The 14,067-nt window shown below is 42.9% G+C and overlaps 1 long non-coding RNA gene across 1 annotated transcript; it reads right to left on the reverse strand.

Annotated features, from left to right (window-relative positions):
- Positions 1-3,403: 3,403 nt before the first annotated feature.
- On the reverse strand, positions 3,404-6,212 carry LOC133219502 (uncharacterized). The gene is made up of 2 exons (XR_009727459.1): positions 6,150-6,212; positions 3,404-3,708 (listed from the first exon to the last, which is right to left on the reverse strand). It is a non-coding gene; the product is annotated as an uncharacterized LOC133219502 (long non-coding RNA).
- Positions 6,213-14,067: the final 7,855 nt, after the last annotated feature.

Raw genomic sequence — 14,067 nt, forward strand, 5'->3', positions numbered from 1 at the left:
AGCTATGGGGGAAGAAAAAGAAAAACAATTCATTATTACACGCTTTGGAAAAGGAAAGCAGCCAGGGTGTGTGCCTAGACGACAAATTTCTATAATCTCCACGCCTATAATTTACTTCAGAAATATGCGGTTACCTTGAAGAAGAGAGGGCTCTTCCCAGCTTGCCAGTATAATGAATGATTCAGGTGCGAATGGAAACACATGAAGGGAAAAGTAAAGATCTAAGGAAGACAGTTTCAAAACTGTAAGGCTAAACAATGTCTCCTCAGACCTCACCCACTCAAATTCCTGCCCCACAACTCAGCAAAAGGAGACAAGCTGTCTTGATACTGGCACCCTGCTGCAGTCAAATAAAAAAAAGGCAAGTATTGAAACCCACAGAACAGATGGCAAAGGAGGCATTTCAAGCACTCTCAGATCATCCTGTGAGCTGAGAACAGATTTTGACAAGCTTCGGGTTATTGAAAATGGATCCAAGCAAGAGCTGAGGCTGCTGCCAATTTCTCTCTCCTTAATTACAATCAATTTCTGTCGTGTGCACACCAGAAAGAAAAAAAAGAAAGGGCATTCCAAACTTCAGTGTGTGGAGACGGGAAGTACAACCTGTACTCGGACGCTTCATTCATAATGCTGAATGCAGAAGATGGTCAGAACATAGAGGAACAGGGGCTACTTGGACAGAATAATTTATGCCAGTTGCTCCCACAAAGGATACTGGCAAGGACTGTTTTCCTCATTACTCTCTTTGGAAACAATCTTTACACATCCCACCAGTAATGTAAGACTATAAATTAGTCCAGATAGATCACTTAGAGTGAACAGAAAAGATTTTCCAGATCAGAAATTAGCAGTGCATGATGATATATTTGGTTTCGATATTGTCTTCAGCGGTAATCCAAGAATCTGGTAACAACAAAAAGCAAACCTATGAAGCCAAGTATAAAGACAGCCTTGCAGTATAACACATTTGTTTAGTGCTGTAGGGGACCCCACCTCAGCTGCCCCCAGTCACCTGAAAGCCGGTTGTCCCAGGCTGAGCTAATCACCTGAAGCTTGTTCATAAATAGCAGCACCTTCACAAGGTGGTTTTGGCTTCCCTTTCTCAGAAACACCTTTTAGGATGAGAACAGCTTCCTGGAAATGTGTTTCCCTCTGCTGAATAAGAAGGCAACTTGGGATGACAAGGTTAGGCTGGGGCTGCAGTTCAGTTGTACAGTGAATACAGCCTTAGGGCTCCAGCCTAACTGTGGAAACATTTTTTGATGGCTTGACTTTTTATCGGCAGGACTTGCTCCAGACTTGGCATTATCCGTGCTCTCACAGTCAGGAGAAAGACAGCATAAACCAGCATAAACATGATGTCATGTGCTCAAGTTAATCTGATGGAAATGATGAGATGTACCTGCATGGGATGAGGCTCAGGTTAGGGCACTTCATAAGGATTAGGGATGGTGAAACCACCTGGGGCAGCTGGCGCTTTTGCTGTCAGAGGGGTCTGTAGCTTTCCTGTCCCTCTGGGCTCGATTTGCTCTGCGCCAAGCACATTTTGGAGGGCAAAGGCAGCAGTGGGGGACTGGTGAGGTATGGGGCTGGGCTGCCACCGGCGGGAGATGGCTGCTGCATTACCGGTTTGTAATGCCAAGCCTCCCCTAGCTGCCTCCAGTGCTGGGTTCACTCCCCAGGTTCTGCCTTCTCCACGTGAGAGAAGTGGGGGGGCAGGAAGAAAAGGAGCAACCAGCTCTTTAAGATTTGGGCCCACAAGCAATTGGCTCATGTCAGCCATCCCTTTGAAGTACCGGGGCTGTTTGTGGAGGCAGAGGATCACAGCTCAGCCCTGGACAAGCTGATTGTTTCAATCAAAGGTTTAAATGACTGCCACATGCAAATACGTGGAAGAAAAAGCTAAGCTCCACGGCAGCTCTGTCATCCTGGGTCCCCTCGAGAACCCAGAAGCATGGGGGTGCTCCAAGGCTCTTCAGCCATATCAGATGGTTTCTTGTTGCAGCTTGCACTGTCTGTCCTGAAGACAGACACAGGGGACAGCACTTTTAAGAATTTTAGGAGCTCAGGACTTATGCTTTAAAGCAGGTTTCACAAGTTTCTGTGGCAGCTTGGGCACGTCTTCTACATGACAGTGCTGGGGCACAGCTACAGACTCACCCCGTGCCTCAGTGTTTCCTTCAGAGTGGCTCTCAAGTGCTCCTTGTTTGGTGTGCAGGTGGGTTTCAAACTCACTGTAATGCACCCTTGCCTGATTCATGTTGGGTGCCTGAGTATCTGGATCACACCTTGAGTAGCCTCTTGACTCCAGCCTTGTGGATCTCTGTTCCCCATAGGTTCCTCACAGTCTGCAGCAGTGGAAGTCATTAAAACACTTACAAGGAACAGTAATACTGTCTTTAGAGTAAGGCATCTGTGAACGAGCTGTGAGATAGCTTGGTAAGGAGTAGAGGAAATGCCACTGTGCATCCAGGACACTTACTAATAGAATATAATAATGTGTTCACTCATTTTAAGTGACTGCACAGCACAGAATTGCAGATCTCATTTCACATTGCTGTTCAGTTCTAGGAAAAGTTAAATGATACTTGCACATAACTGCTTTTTGTGTCCTTCTATTGACCCCAACTATTTGAATGCCATGACAGAGTCCAAATGACAAATGTAAGGAGAATGAAAAAAGAAGAGCCGTTTGTCCAAAATTAGGCAGATCTGCCCGATGAGAGATTGTATCTTCTGTTTCCAATAAATTAAATGAGTTTGAGAGCTATCTGTGCTGCTGTCAAGCTGCTACTCCTCACCTGAGCTGTCCAGAGATGAATCATCTTTTAAAACTGATTTTTATGTTCATGATATCCAAAGAGGAGTTGCCAGCTAATTTGCATGGAAAGTTTTGCACTGCTTTTAGGAATGTGAAACTAAGTCTTTTAATCTTCTCTGGCCTTCATAAACTTGGAGAAGGAAAAGACACATATGACAAGATTAAGCATTATACAAACCCTATTTTAGTTTATTCCAGTATTTCCCAAACATCAGGCACTCCTTCTGTAGCAAATATGAAGGACCAGAGGCATAGGAATAGGTGGAAGTAGGGGAAAAGGTACAGGAGGCTTCAGATATACGTACATGAAGACATGCAAGTTTTACTGCAATATACTAAGGGTATGATTGATTTCATATGAAGGGCAAAGGGGCTGAATTTAAGCAAGCTGCGTTTGTTCAGGGCTCCAGCTTTGGAACCATCCAATTACGTCAGGCTCAGGCTTGTTTCTAAATGGTTTTCTACCTTTTACTGTTCAATAAAACACTTTGGAGATGTGAACAGCCTATGATGTAGATGTAGATGTAGATAAGCTTTCTTGAGTCAGCAGATAGCCTAAAAAAATAATCCCAAAGCCACAGCTCTTTCCTTCCATCACCAGGAGGTATTTATTCCAAGTCTTACCATCCTGAGATGGGAACACGGTGTAGGATGGAGGAAGAAAGACAACATGATGGCCATCCTTCCTAAGCAAACACTACCTGCTGCTGCCAAGGCACGGGGTGCTGCCAGACTAATGCTCTTGAGGGGACCCATGACTATGCCAAAGCTTCTAGGGAAGGAGGAGTATCCCACAGCTCCCATTTGTCAAAAAAAAGAGCCTGGCCACTATCACACCATATTTTTGGAGTCCTGGTGTGCTGATCCATGGGTTGCCAAACACAGCTCTCTGGGAAGGAGAACAACAAACAAACATTTGTGAAATCGTAATCGGAAGTGTAAGCTCATCCATGCTGTGTCACTTGTGTAAGACCTCCAGCTTACATCCTGTTTTGCCCCAGCCCAGGGGTCTACTGTCTTGAGCAGACCACAGGGTCGGAGCCTACTTATGACAATATTATTGGGTAGATTAATGTTCCACAGTTTCTCCAGTACCTCTGTTCACAGAGGAACAATTTCACAACAGGGTGCATGTAAATAAACACCAGAGCCAATGTGAGCAGGCTGAGCAAACCAGAAACACCACACATTGCAGAGGGAGCCACTTAGGCTCAAATCAGAAAACAAGCATAGTACTGTAAGGCTTAATATTGGTGAACACTTGCTTTTACTCTGCTGATCATGAGTTGATCTCATGTTAAAAATTGATGCTTAATGGATTATTTCTAATCATATTTCTGTTTGGTTTTTTTTCTTCTCCCTCACTCCAGTTTTACCCTCCTCACACCTGCAATTTAATATTGAAACATTAGCCATGTTGTGATTCCTTTTACTCCATCTTCTCTGACTTTCAGCACACAAACCATTTGGTGCAGGGACTGTATGTGTACAAACTTCATACTCTTCCAAAGTACCTTATCTGTTCTGGCTTCAGAGGGAGTTCATGGTCCCAGGGGACTGAGGCAAGGGGTGCAAAATGCAAGGACTCTGAACAAAAGAGCATGCCAATGCCTAAAGCTGTAATCCTTGGAGCTGTGAATTGGAAGGAGGAGACAAGCTTATCAGTACCATCTCATGGCCTCTGGAGGGGTGATACATAGATCTAAAGGTTGTACACACACAAGTTGCTGAGTTCCAAAGCTATGCTGGCAATGGAGAAGCTGCTCCATCTTCCTGTGCTGTGGAAGCTCTCCTTTCCATGCCCACAGCAGTTGTATCTCAAGACCCTGGGGGAGATGGGGGGCAGGCGTCATGGATTAATAGAAATCCAGGGATGCTGCTATTAAGATGTTCATCTACAACTTCTGAGCTTCTCAGTGGTTACAAGCTTATGGTGTTGTAGGGAGCAAAGGCAGATAGTAGCATGGGATTTCTGAGGATAATTGGTCTTTGCATTAAGAGGATGATTCACTGCATCAAACTTCAGATGTTTGCAGTGCAGCAAGTTCTCCACAATGAAGTGGAAATAGATACTTCTAGGGCACGGTTGATTTTGTCCTCACACAGATATCTACAACAGGTCAGATGAATCATCTGCTGTGAGTATTTCTTTCCACTGACTATATAGGGAACCTGGCCTCAGATGCAGACCTCTATATTACAGATATCTGGAGTGAGGTATACGGGGTACTTCAGAGAGATATTCACTCCAGACGTATGTGCAGAAGCAGCCTCTATGTTTATACATCAATGTTTTATGTATAGAAAAGACAGGAAGTATAAGTGTGTCCTCAGGGTTGAACCATGGATATTAATAGATTTTGATTGCATTCTCTGTGAATACAAACATCTAGAAAATCAGCAGAAAGCAGCTAAGGTCAAAATTTTGGTGCTAGTATGTAGTTCATAGTGACTTTCAATACATATGTTTAATGCTGATGTGTTTTAATTGAAGTATTTATTTATTACAAACAATACTGATGAAGTTTAGGATTTATCTTCTTGGTGAAGTAAATTTCAGTTTTCCCTCACATTTTTGTAAGGAGATTGCACACAAAGAAGTTTCACACAGAAAAGGTGTGTGATGTGGAGCTCCCTTTGTCCACAGCTGTGGGGACCTTCCAGCTGCTTGTAGGATCATGACAGATTACAGATTGGAGCCATATGTCTTTCCTTACCCTTAGGTCAATATACTTGCTGAAAGCTGCTACACTTGCCGTCTGAGTGGCAGAAGAGAAGTGGAGTGTATTACGACTTGGTCAGGTCCCTTTCTGCAGCTGTGGCAGACAGGAGAACCAACAATGGGAGCACCCTGCTCTGTTGCCACCCCGCTCTGGCCCCCTGCCCAGGGGTCCCTCAGCCTCACATCAAGGCTTTCCACCCCACATGTCCCTTACAGCTAGGAGACACATGCCCTGGGCCATACCATCAACTGTTCTGCCCACTGCCTCACTAGGGCCAATGACAGTAGCTCATGTGGGGCCCAGCACTGACTACCCACAGAAAACGGTAGGGAGCTCCCTTTGCCCACAGCCATGGGTAGCTTCCAGCTCCCTGCAGAAATGTGATGGGGCACAGGCTGGGGCTATCACCTGTTCCGTAGAGAGCTGACAGTTCTCCAGATGAGTGGCAGAGGAGGTAAAGCACAGGAGCGTGCCATGATGTAGTAACATCCCTGTCTGAGCATCCAGCTGTAATCCACAGAAGAAGCAATAAAGGAGGAGCAGCCACCTTCCATCATCATGGGCAGCCCCTGCCTCCCTGCTCTCTCCTCCCAGCCCTCACTCACCCGGTTACTCATCTGCCAGCCTGGAATGGTGCAGCCATTTTTATACCTGTCCAAGGCTAGCTGCCAACATTCTACCTGCTACAACATGGCCACAACATCACCAGGGCTAATGCCAGGAGCTGGTGGCTGCCTGCCATGATGTGACCATGACACCATCTGGGTTGGCTCATTACTGTGACATGGCTATTCCACCATTCCAGGGTGAAGAAACAAATAAACAAACAAAACCCCAACAACAGATAATGTTGAAGAGGGAAATTAAGCAGCAATCTGAAGAACAGCAGCTTAGCAAAGGTTAAAAAAGAATTAAAACCAGCAGGTCTTACCCGCTGCTTGATTTTAAAGATTTGTGTGGTACTTGCTGCCAGTATCTGTGGGTTTGAAGGCTAAATTCTGGAAGAAAAATGCTTGTCAAATTGACTGAAGGTAGTATTTCACAGCTTTGGAATTATAGGCATGTCCAGTGCCAAACCCTGCACTCAGGAGTGGCTGACAGTGCTGAGGACCAGCAGTGAGCTACAAGACTCATGTCTTTCTTTACCGGAAAGAGTAGAAGTTGCAAAGTGGACCTTCTTTGTTTACTTGGAGAGAGGAAACTGGAGGCCATCCTCCCTGAAGAAAGGGACCTCAGAACTATGAATCCCCAGAAGAGATACAGTGTTAATCCTCCTGACTCCCTCAGGTTCCCTGGCACTTCCTCGTTGTTTGGCCTTATGTCTACCACTGCCCAGCCACCGCCAATGCCTTTGAGTGGTATGACCACATTCTTCTGCTATGAAAATCCCAGAGCCTGGGTCCCAAGAGATCTTGCTATTGAAAATGCAGCGCTGGTCTTCTTGGGTCTGTGTTTCTTGTTGTTTGCCTCTGTGAGCTGTTTATTAAGTAGTCAAATAACAGCATACTAAGTAAATAATGTCTTGTCTTCCTTACAAGAAGTAAGAAAGACTTGCTACATTTTACAAATATGGAATAAGAAAAAAGTAAGACAAAATACATGGTGACTAACCCCATGGGTGAAAATATTTTAGGATAAAACACGCTGGAAATTGGAATGGTTTGCTTCCTGTTATGTACAAAATGGCTGCAAAGGAGCTATTAAAGTCTTTCAAATAAATACAGTGCTTTGTGTGTTTGTTTGTTTCTAGTTAGAGGTATACAATCATTCAAAAGACCATGTGCTGTATAGCCTCCGCAGGGCTTGCTTTGTAGTACAGATAGTGCCTAACCACTACTTTCCTCTCTCTTGATCACTAACGAAAACAGACCATATAGAGATGAAAGTGTTCTAAATCAGTGCTCTGTGTCATTTCCCACTTACTTTGCACTTTTCTGACAGCTGAAAGGCTGCAATAAATTGAGTGCATGCACACCCACAGAGAATGACAGTACCACCATAACCTAGCATCTCAGGACGTGTATTTTCTTCCCCAAGGGACTATACTGTAAAATTATCAAAGTGGGGGGCTTGTTAATGTCCTCCACTGGAATTCTAACATTAACATTTTGGTCAATGTGATTTCTTTGTGCATTGAGCTTTCCTGCTACTTTTCAAAAAATAAAAAAACATTTTGAACTTAAATAATTGAAAACTATTCTAATGCGATAGCTAAATAACAGTTTCATACTAACACATGTATGAATAAAAACTCAGGAATGTAATAACAGTAGATTTTTTTTTCTTTTGATCCCTTCTTTTCCTTCTGTCCTTTCATTCCTTTTTCTCATTTCCCTCCTCTTGCTCTTTCTTGCTTTTCCTTCCTCCTTCCCTCCATCCCTCCCTCCCTCCCTCCCTTCCTCTCTCCCTCCCTCCTTTCCTTCCTTCCTTCCCCATTTCCTCCCTTTTCCCCTTCCTTCCTTTCCTTCCTTCCTTCCTTCCTTCCTTCCTTCCTTCCTTCCTTCCTTCCTTCCTTCCTTCCTTCCTTCCTTCCTTCCTTCCTTCCTTCCTTCCTTCCCTCCCCCCCTCCCTCCCTCCCTTCCCCTTCTTTCTGTCCTTCTGTCCTTCCTTCTACCCTCCTGCCTTCCCTCCTGCCCTTCCTACCACTCTTGCTCCTTTTGTTTCTGCCTTTCTTTCTTTCCTCCTCCACTTCTAATTTTGTTTTGTAGGTAGTTGAAGATCTGGTTTATTTTAAAACAATGAAGAAGGCAGAATCCCCTGAGGTAAATTCATTGAGTACTGGGAGGTCTTGGTAACACAATTGAACTGGCACCAAATCAATAAAAACAGAACAGAAGAAAAAACAATAATTAAAACATTCTGTCAAAAAAATGGAGCAGTAATTAAAAGATGCAAACTATTGTTTTGCTACACTAATTACATTTTAATTTTCAATAGCTTGCTGAATAGTATAAAAGCCCATGCCTATAAAATGTCCCAGTGACAGTGCTCTTTCTGCAACTAGCGTGATAACAGTGTTTATGTGCTGTAACAGAGTGGTATGTGCTTTCAACTCTGTGTGGGTGAAACTAGCTTCCCTAGCTTCCTTGCAAGATAGCATGACAACAAAGTTGTTTTGCTTTTTTTTTTTTTTCTGGTGTGGAAAATTATTACTCAACACACACTCACACACACACATGCACGCACATATACATGCACACAAAAACAGGCTCAGTCCAAGAGACACTCTGCTCAGGGCACTTCCATTGACCTCAATGGGAATTTTCTGTGTGGCGCAATAATGGGTTGTTGGCCAGCATGAATACTGTACTTAGGTTTAGACCATGTTGTTTTCTTCACATGTTACCGAAGGATGAAGAGAAAAACAAATTGAATTTTCCTATTAATATACACCATTTGCAACCCTAACACATGCAACCTTTTAGGCAGGGTCCTGAGGACTTTTCTCACAGAACAATCCTCAGATTTCACTGGTAGATACCGATATATAAAAGCAACATAATAAAGCCCATATTGTGTACCGTTATGAATCATAATTGTCCTGAAAAAAATTACGTAATTCATTTAGCTCTTTTTGCAAAAAGTTTAGGGGACAGATTTCCATAGGCAGATTGAAGAAACACGCCAAATCAAGGGTACGTGGAAAGAAGTTTGTTACTGTTGTTTGCAGCAGCTCCACACAAAAACGAGTTATTCAGATGAGTCCTGGCAAAATCTGGATCCATTAGCTACAATCTGCTTCTCTACAGCTGTAGTTTACACACTCTGCCTTTCATATCATCTCATTTGAATGATAGAGCTCTCCCAGAAACAGGCATCCCATGTGTTCAGACGTGCCCCTAAAACAATAGATCCCTTCCATCAAAGTGGGAGCGGTGGGGAAATAATTTCTCAGAAACTAATCCCTAGATTTCAGATGTATGAAATCAATGAAATGCCTCAATCCATGAAAACGGTCAGCATTGCTAAACAATATTTCACAACTGCATAGCTTTTCTACATTTGCAATGTAATTTGGAATTACTTTGTAATAATATGAAAAATAATAATAAGACAGTGCCAAATGATGGTATAAAGTGAGTACCCTCCAAAACCTCCTAAATTCACCTCTCCATTGCATGTATTCATTCCCGTTCAGCTGGGAAGGATTAACAAGGTATAAATCTGGACAGTGTCAGCCTACTATCTGGAAATACATAGCAAGTAAATTTAAAAGGGAAGCCAGGATAACAATATTACCAAAACCAGGCTCACTTACACTGTGTACAACATCTGTATGTCCTTCTGGGGCGTGATAAGTTGATAGTGATCACACCAACAGTACTGGTACCTTTTGGAATGGAAGCTAACCTGGAGGTTAGAAAAGTTACTATAAATAGTACCATTTACATCCTGTGGAAAACTGCAGTTACATATTTTCACACACCAAAGTTGCAAAACCAAAACAAATACAAAACCCAGAGCAAAATCTGGCCAAACATTAAAAAAAAAAAAAGAAAAAAGAAACTCCTCTAGTTTAGAAAACTAGTCCCTTAGCTTCTGGGAATAGCCCAAATTGAAGGGGGTTTAGTGCTGATGCAAGAATAAATTGCTTAAAGAATTATCTCATGGACACATAGTATTCCCCAAATCCCTATTATTATGATGCTAGTGAAATATCCCGATTTACTGAAATTAAACAAAGACAGATATTTATTTAGAATTCCTGTAACTGCTACAACCAATAAATGTGTTTCATCACTATGATTGCAAAAACAAATACCTACCAGAGAAATGCAGTTCACAACAACACATAACTGAATGGAAATAGAAATTTTGTTAATGTTATGCTAATACTCATGGCAGATGTATTTGACTGAAGGGAAAATAAATTAGGAGAGCTGATTGAGATTGAGCCATGGGAGAGTCCCAGGGAGCAGTGAGCTGGCCAGCCCCTGTGCAGCGATGATGACCAGCTGCTAGGGCACAGGGAAGTTCTGGCCAACTGAGGAGGGGAAGGTGGGCTTGGTGTGGGGTACTAACAGTGTAACTGTGGTCCTGAGGACAGCAAGGAAGAAAGCAAAGATGTCCTTATGGTCCTTGGCAGACTGAAAAGGCCTTAGGATGCCTGAGCCATGCCGCCTCCCGTGCATCCGCTGAATGGAGGTGCCAGCACACCCTGAAACTATTCTTCCTATCATCTCACCCTAGCAGCCTCTGGAAATCTCTCACTAACCTCACTTCCAGAGCAACTTTGCAGACTCTGGCTATTGCAGATACAACCTTTTTTCTTAGTGTACACCTGCCCTAAGGGAGAATGCCACAACAGCATCAAAGTTGTAATTCTCTCACCACTACTATATGCTGGGTTGTTGGAGGATTAGACAGAAAGCAAGAAATTTCCTCACAGCAGACAGAGCATATGTGGCCAACTTGACATGGACAAGAGTGGAAATCACTCTATGGTTGGCACTTGTGGTATAGTCACAAAATGCTCATACTGCCAATAGCACCATTTGTTCTGGATAGACCATGGATCCTTGGAAGCTCATTTCATTGCCTGAGAAGACTGGAGCAAAAGTTAACACCAAGATACAGACTTTGTGTTTTCCTATTCTTCCTACACTTGATTCTTTGGAACATACAAAGGCTGTGGTTTCACAGCTTGGCAGAATAGGGCTATAACCATTATAACCTGGCATGTACCCTAAAGGCAGGGACAAGTTGGTCTGTAGCTGAAACCTGTCCCCAGACAGATTAACATTTCTACATTAGCAATGAATCTCTGTGCCTGATGTTGCCCTCCCAGCTGGGATGGGAATTCCACTGGCAGCAGCAGAGGACAGAGACCCTCTGGTAAGCCAAGGTAGGGCTGCTCTTGGATTATGTGACAGTCAGCTGCTCCAGTTGTGTGGTCAAGGTTCCATGTGTTTTAAAATCAAGCTTCTTTCAGATCCTCTGTCTGAGTGACTTTTTGAGTTGGAGATGATGATGTGAGATAACCACAAACAGCTGCTCATAGTACTTTGGAAGTATATTTCTTTCTCTTGCAGTTCTTTCTATTGAAGGAGATGATCAAGGCAACAGTAAATACATGAATGAAACTCAGACATTACTACAACTTGGAAGCTTAGTAATAGCACCCCTCTGCTCTCATTCAGATAGTTGGCTAATGCTAAAGCCATGAGTTGGATTTTATACTGCGAGCACACAATTGTGTCAGTTCTGCACTGATCATAATAAATATTGGCTGATGGAATTGGACTTTCTCTGTTGGAAGTCTAACATTTTAAACATACAATACAATACTAATTAAGCTAGGTCTAAAAGTTAAAAAGCAAAGCTTCTCTTTTTATCCATGATAATACACTAAACACCATAATAGATTTTTAGTACCCTGCCTAATCATATCTACCTTTTAATAATGTCCAAAAATCCTACTGATAGTAGCAAACATCCTGTGCCATATGCTAACAAGGAAGATGAAAAATCTTGCAAACCCTTGCCCCTCTGATAAGGGAGAAGAAATCCCTCACTACATCCAAACAGTGAGAAACACCAACCAATCACAGCCACCTGCTACCCCAGTTACTTCCAGCATCCAGCCATCAATGCTTCAGTGAAGATACTTCCTTTTTCTCTAAACTCCCAAGTATAACCAGACACTCTGTACACATTTACACTGAGGGAAAATTTTTCATCCTGACTCTGACCCCTGTACATTCATGAGCAATACTATCAATGTAGTATTGGATGTTTGAAGGAGGTGATCCTGCCCCTCTGCTCTCATGAGTAGTGTCCCCAGCATAAAAAGGACATGGAACTGTTGGAACAAGTCCAGAGGAGTTCCACGAGGATGATCAGGGGACTGGATCACCTCCCATATGAAGATAGGCTGAGTAAGTTTGGACTGTTCAGCCTGTAGAAGAGAAGGCCATGGGGAGACCTCATAGCAGCCTTCCAGTATCTGAAGGGGGCCTACAGGGATGCTGGGGAGGGACTCTTCATTAGGGACTGTAGTGATAGGACAAGGGTAATGGGTTCAAACTTAAACAGGGGAAGTTTAGGTTAGATATAAGGAAGAAGTTCTTTACTGTGAGGGTAGTGAGGTATTGGAATGGGATGCTGTAGGATACTCGGAATGTTCCATCCCTGACAGTGCTCAAGGCTGGGTTGGACAGAGCCTTGGGTGACATGGTTTAGTGTGAGGGATCGGAACTAGATGATCTTAAGGTCCTTTCCAACCCTAACTCTGCTATGATTCTATGATTCTATGTGAAGACTATCCCAGTTAATTTTCGTCCCTCTCTGGCTCATGAGGGCAGAGATATGAACTGAGGGACCTGTCAATTTAATAATTGATGGATTCCTGTGCTGTTCAGGACAGCAGCATTAGTGCTCTTGACTTGGCATGGAAATTCAATGAATCTGAGACTGCTTGATATTCCTAACTTGCTTAGCCTGTTACAAAGCAGGTGGGAGGTGGAGAGAGCTCTAATTATATTCTTGTTTTTGTCTTCTTATCACATTTTTGAGTCTTTCCTGTAATTTGTTGCAAGAGCAAAACTCAATGTGAAGTCCAACATTTAGCAGTATCTAGATCATACAGTAGGGTAGCTTCATATAGAATGCTGTTGTTTGTTTTTTTTTCCAGGCATCACATTTGATTGAAATATGTACAGGCTACTTGGAAAAGATTCAAAGAGGAGTAGCAAAAATCAAGTGATAGTAGAAGGACTATGCTCAGTACAGAGGAGGAGGCAGAAGAACTGTCTGCTGACATGAACTCATGCTCAGTTGTAGAACCCAAATAACAGGTTTCAGTATTTGCAGTGAAGCTATTAGGTCAAATAACTATTAGCAACATTACAGCGGATAAATTCCTAGTTAGTCTATCCATAATTGCCTTCAAAGAGAAAGCCCTTCAGAAGTTATTAGTCAATACAACTACTTAGGGAACAAGTAAAGGGTGGAACAAAGGCCTTGCACTAGTAGCAGGTCTTAACAGAGCTCCATAAAATCGTATTACTGATGCACTGACATTTTTAGTGCCTATGTGTTTCTGGGACTGCTTGTTGATGCCCAGGTATCACTTGGGTTTGCATGGGGGTTCCAGTTCTGGCTCTTAATGCAAGCAACTGCAGACCCCACCAATATACCCCTTTTCCCCTGGGAGCACCGACAGTGAAAGTGACTAGTAAAGACAGACATGTAAGGAGAGGAACTGTGACTTTGTTGAAAGGTACCTCTTGTCTCCACTGTATTGTCAAGGGCACTAGGAAATGCCCCTTAAAGTGACAGGTCTTTTGGCTTTATGAAGTGAACATGGTTGTTCCCTGTTGAAGAGTTTCCAGCCTGAACAGGAATAACAGAAATCCTTAGAAAAGATGACATTTTCTGTGAAAGAGCAAGGTAAATCCCTTCCAAAAAAGAATTAAAATATTAATTTGGATTAATATTTATCACCTCTGAACCAACAATAGCAACATCCTTGTTTGCACTTCTACAGTCTCTTACAGTTCCATATACCAAAAGTTCTTTAAA

This window comes from Neopsephotus bourkii, unplaced genomic scaffold (assembly GCF_033783945.1).
Source record: "Neopsephotus bourkii isolate Nb327-2 ecotype Australia unplaced genomic scaffold, CSIRO-AGI_Nbou_v1 NB_1358, whole genome shotgun sequence".
Taxonomy (NCBI): domain Eukaryota; kingdom Metazoa; phylum Chordata; class Aves; order Psittaciformes; family Psittacidae; genus Neopsephotus; species Neopsephotus bourkii.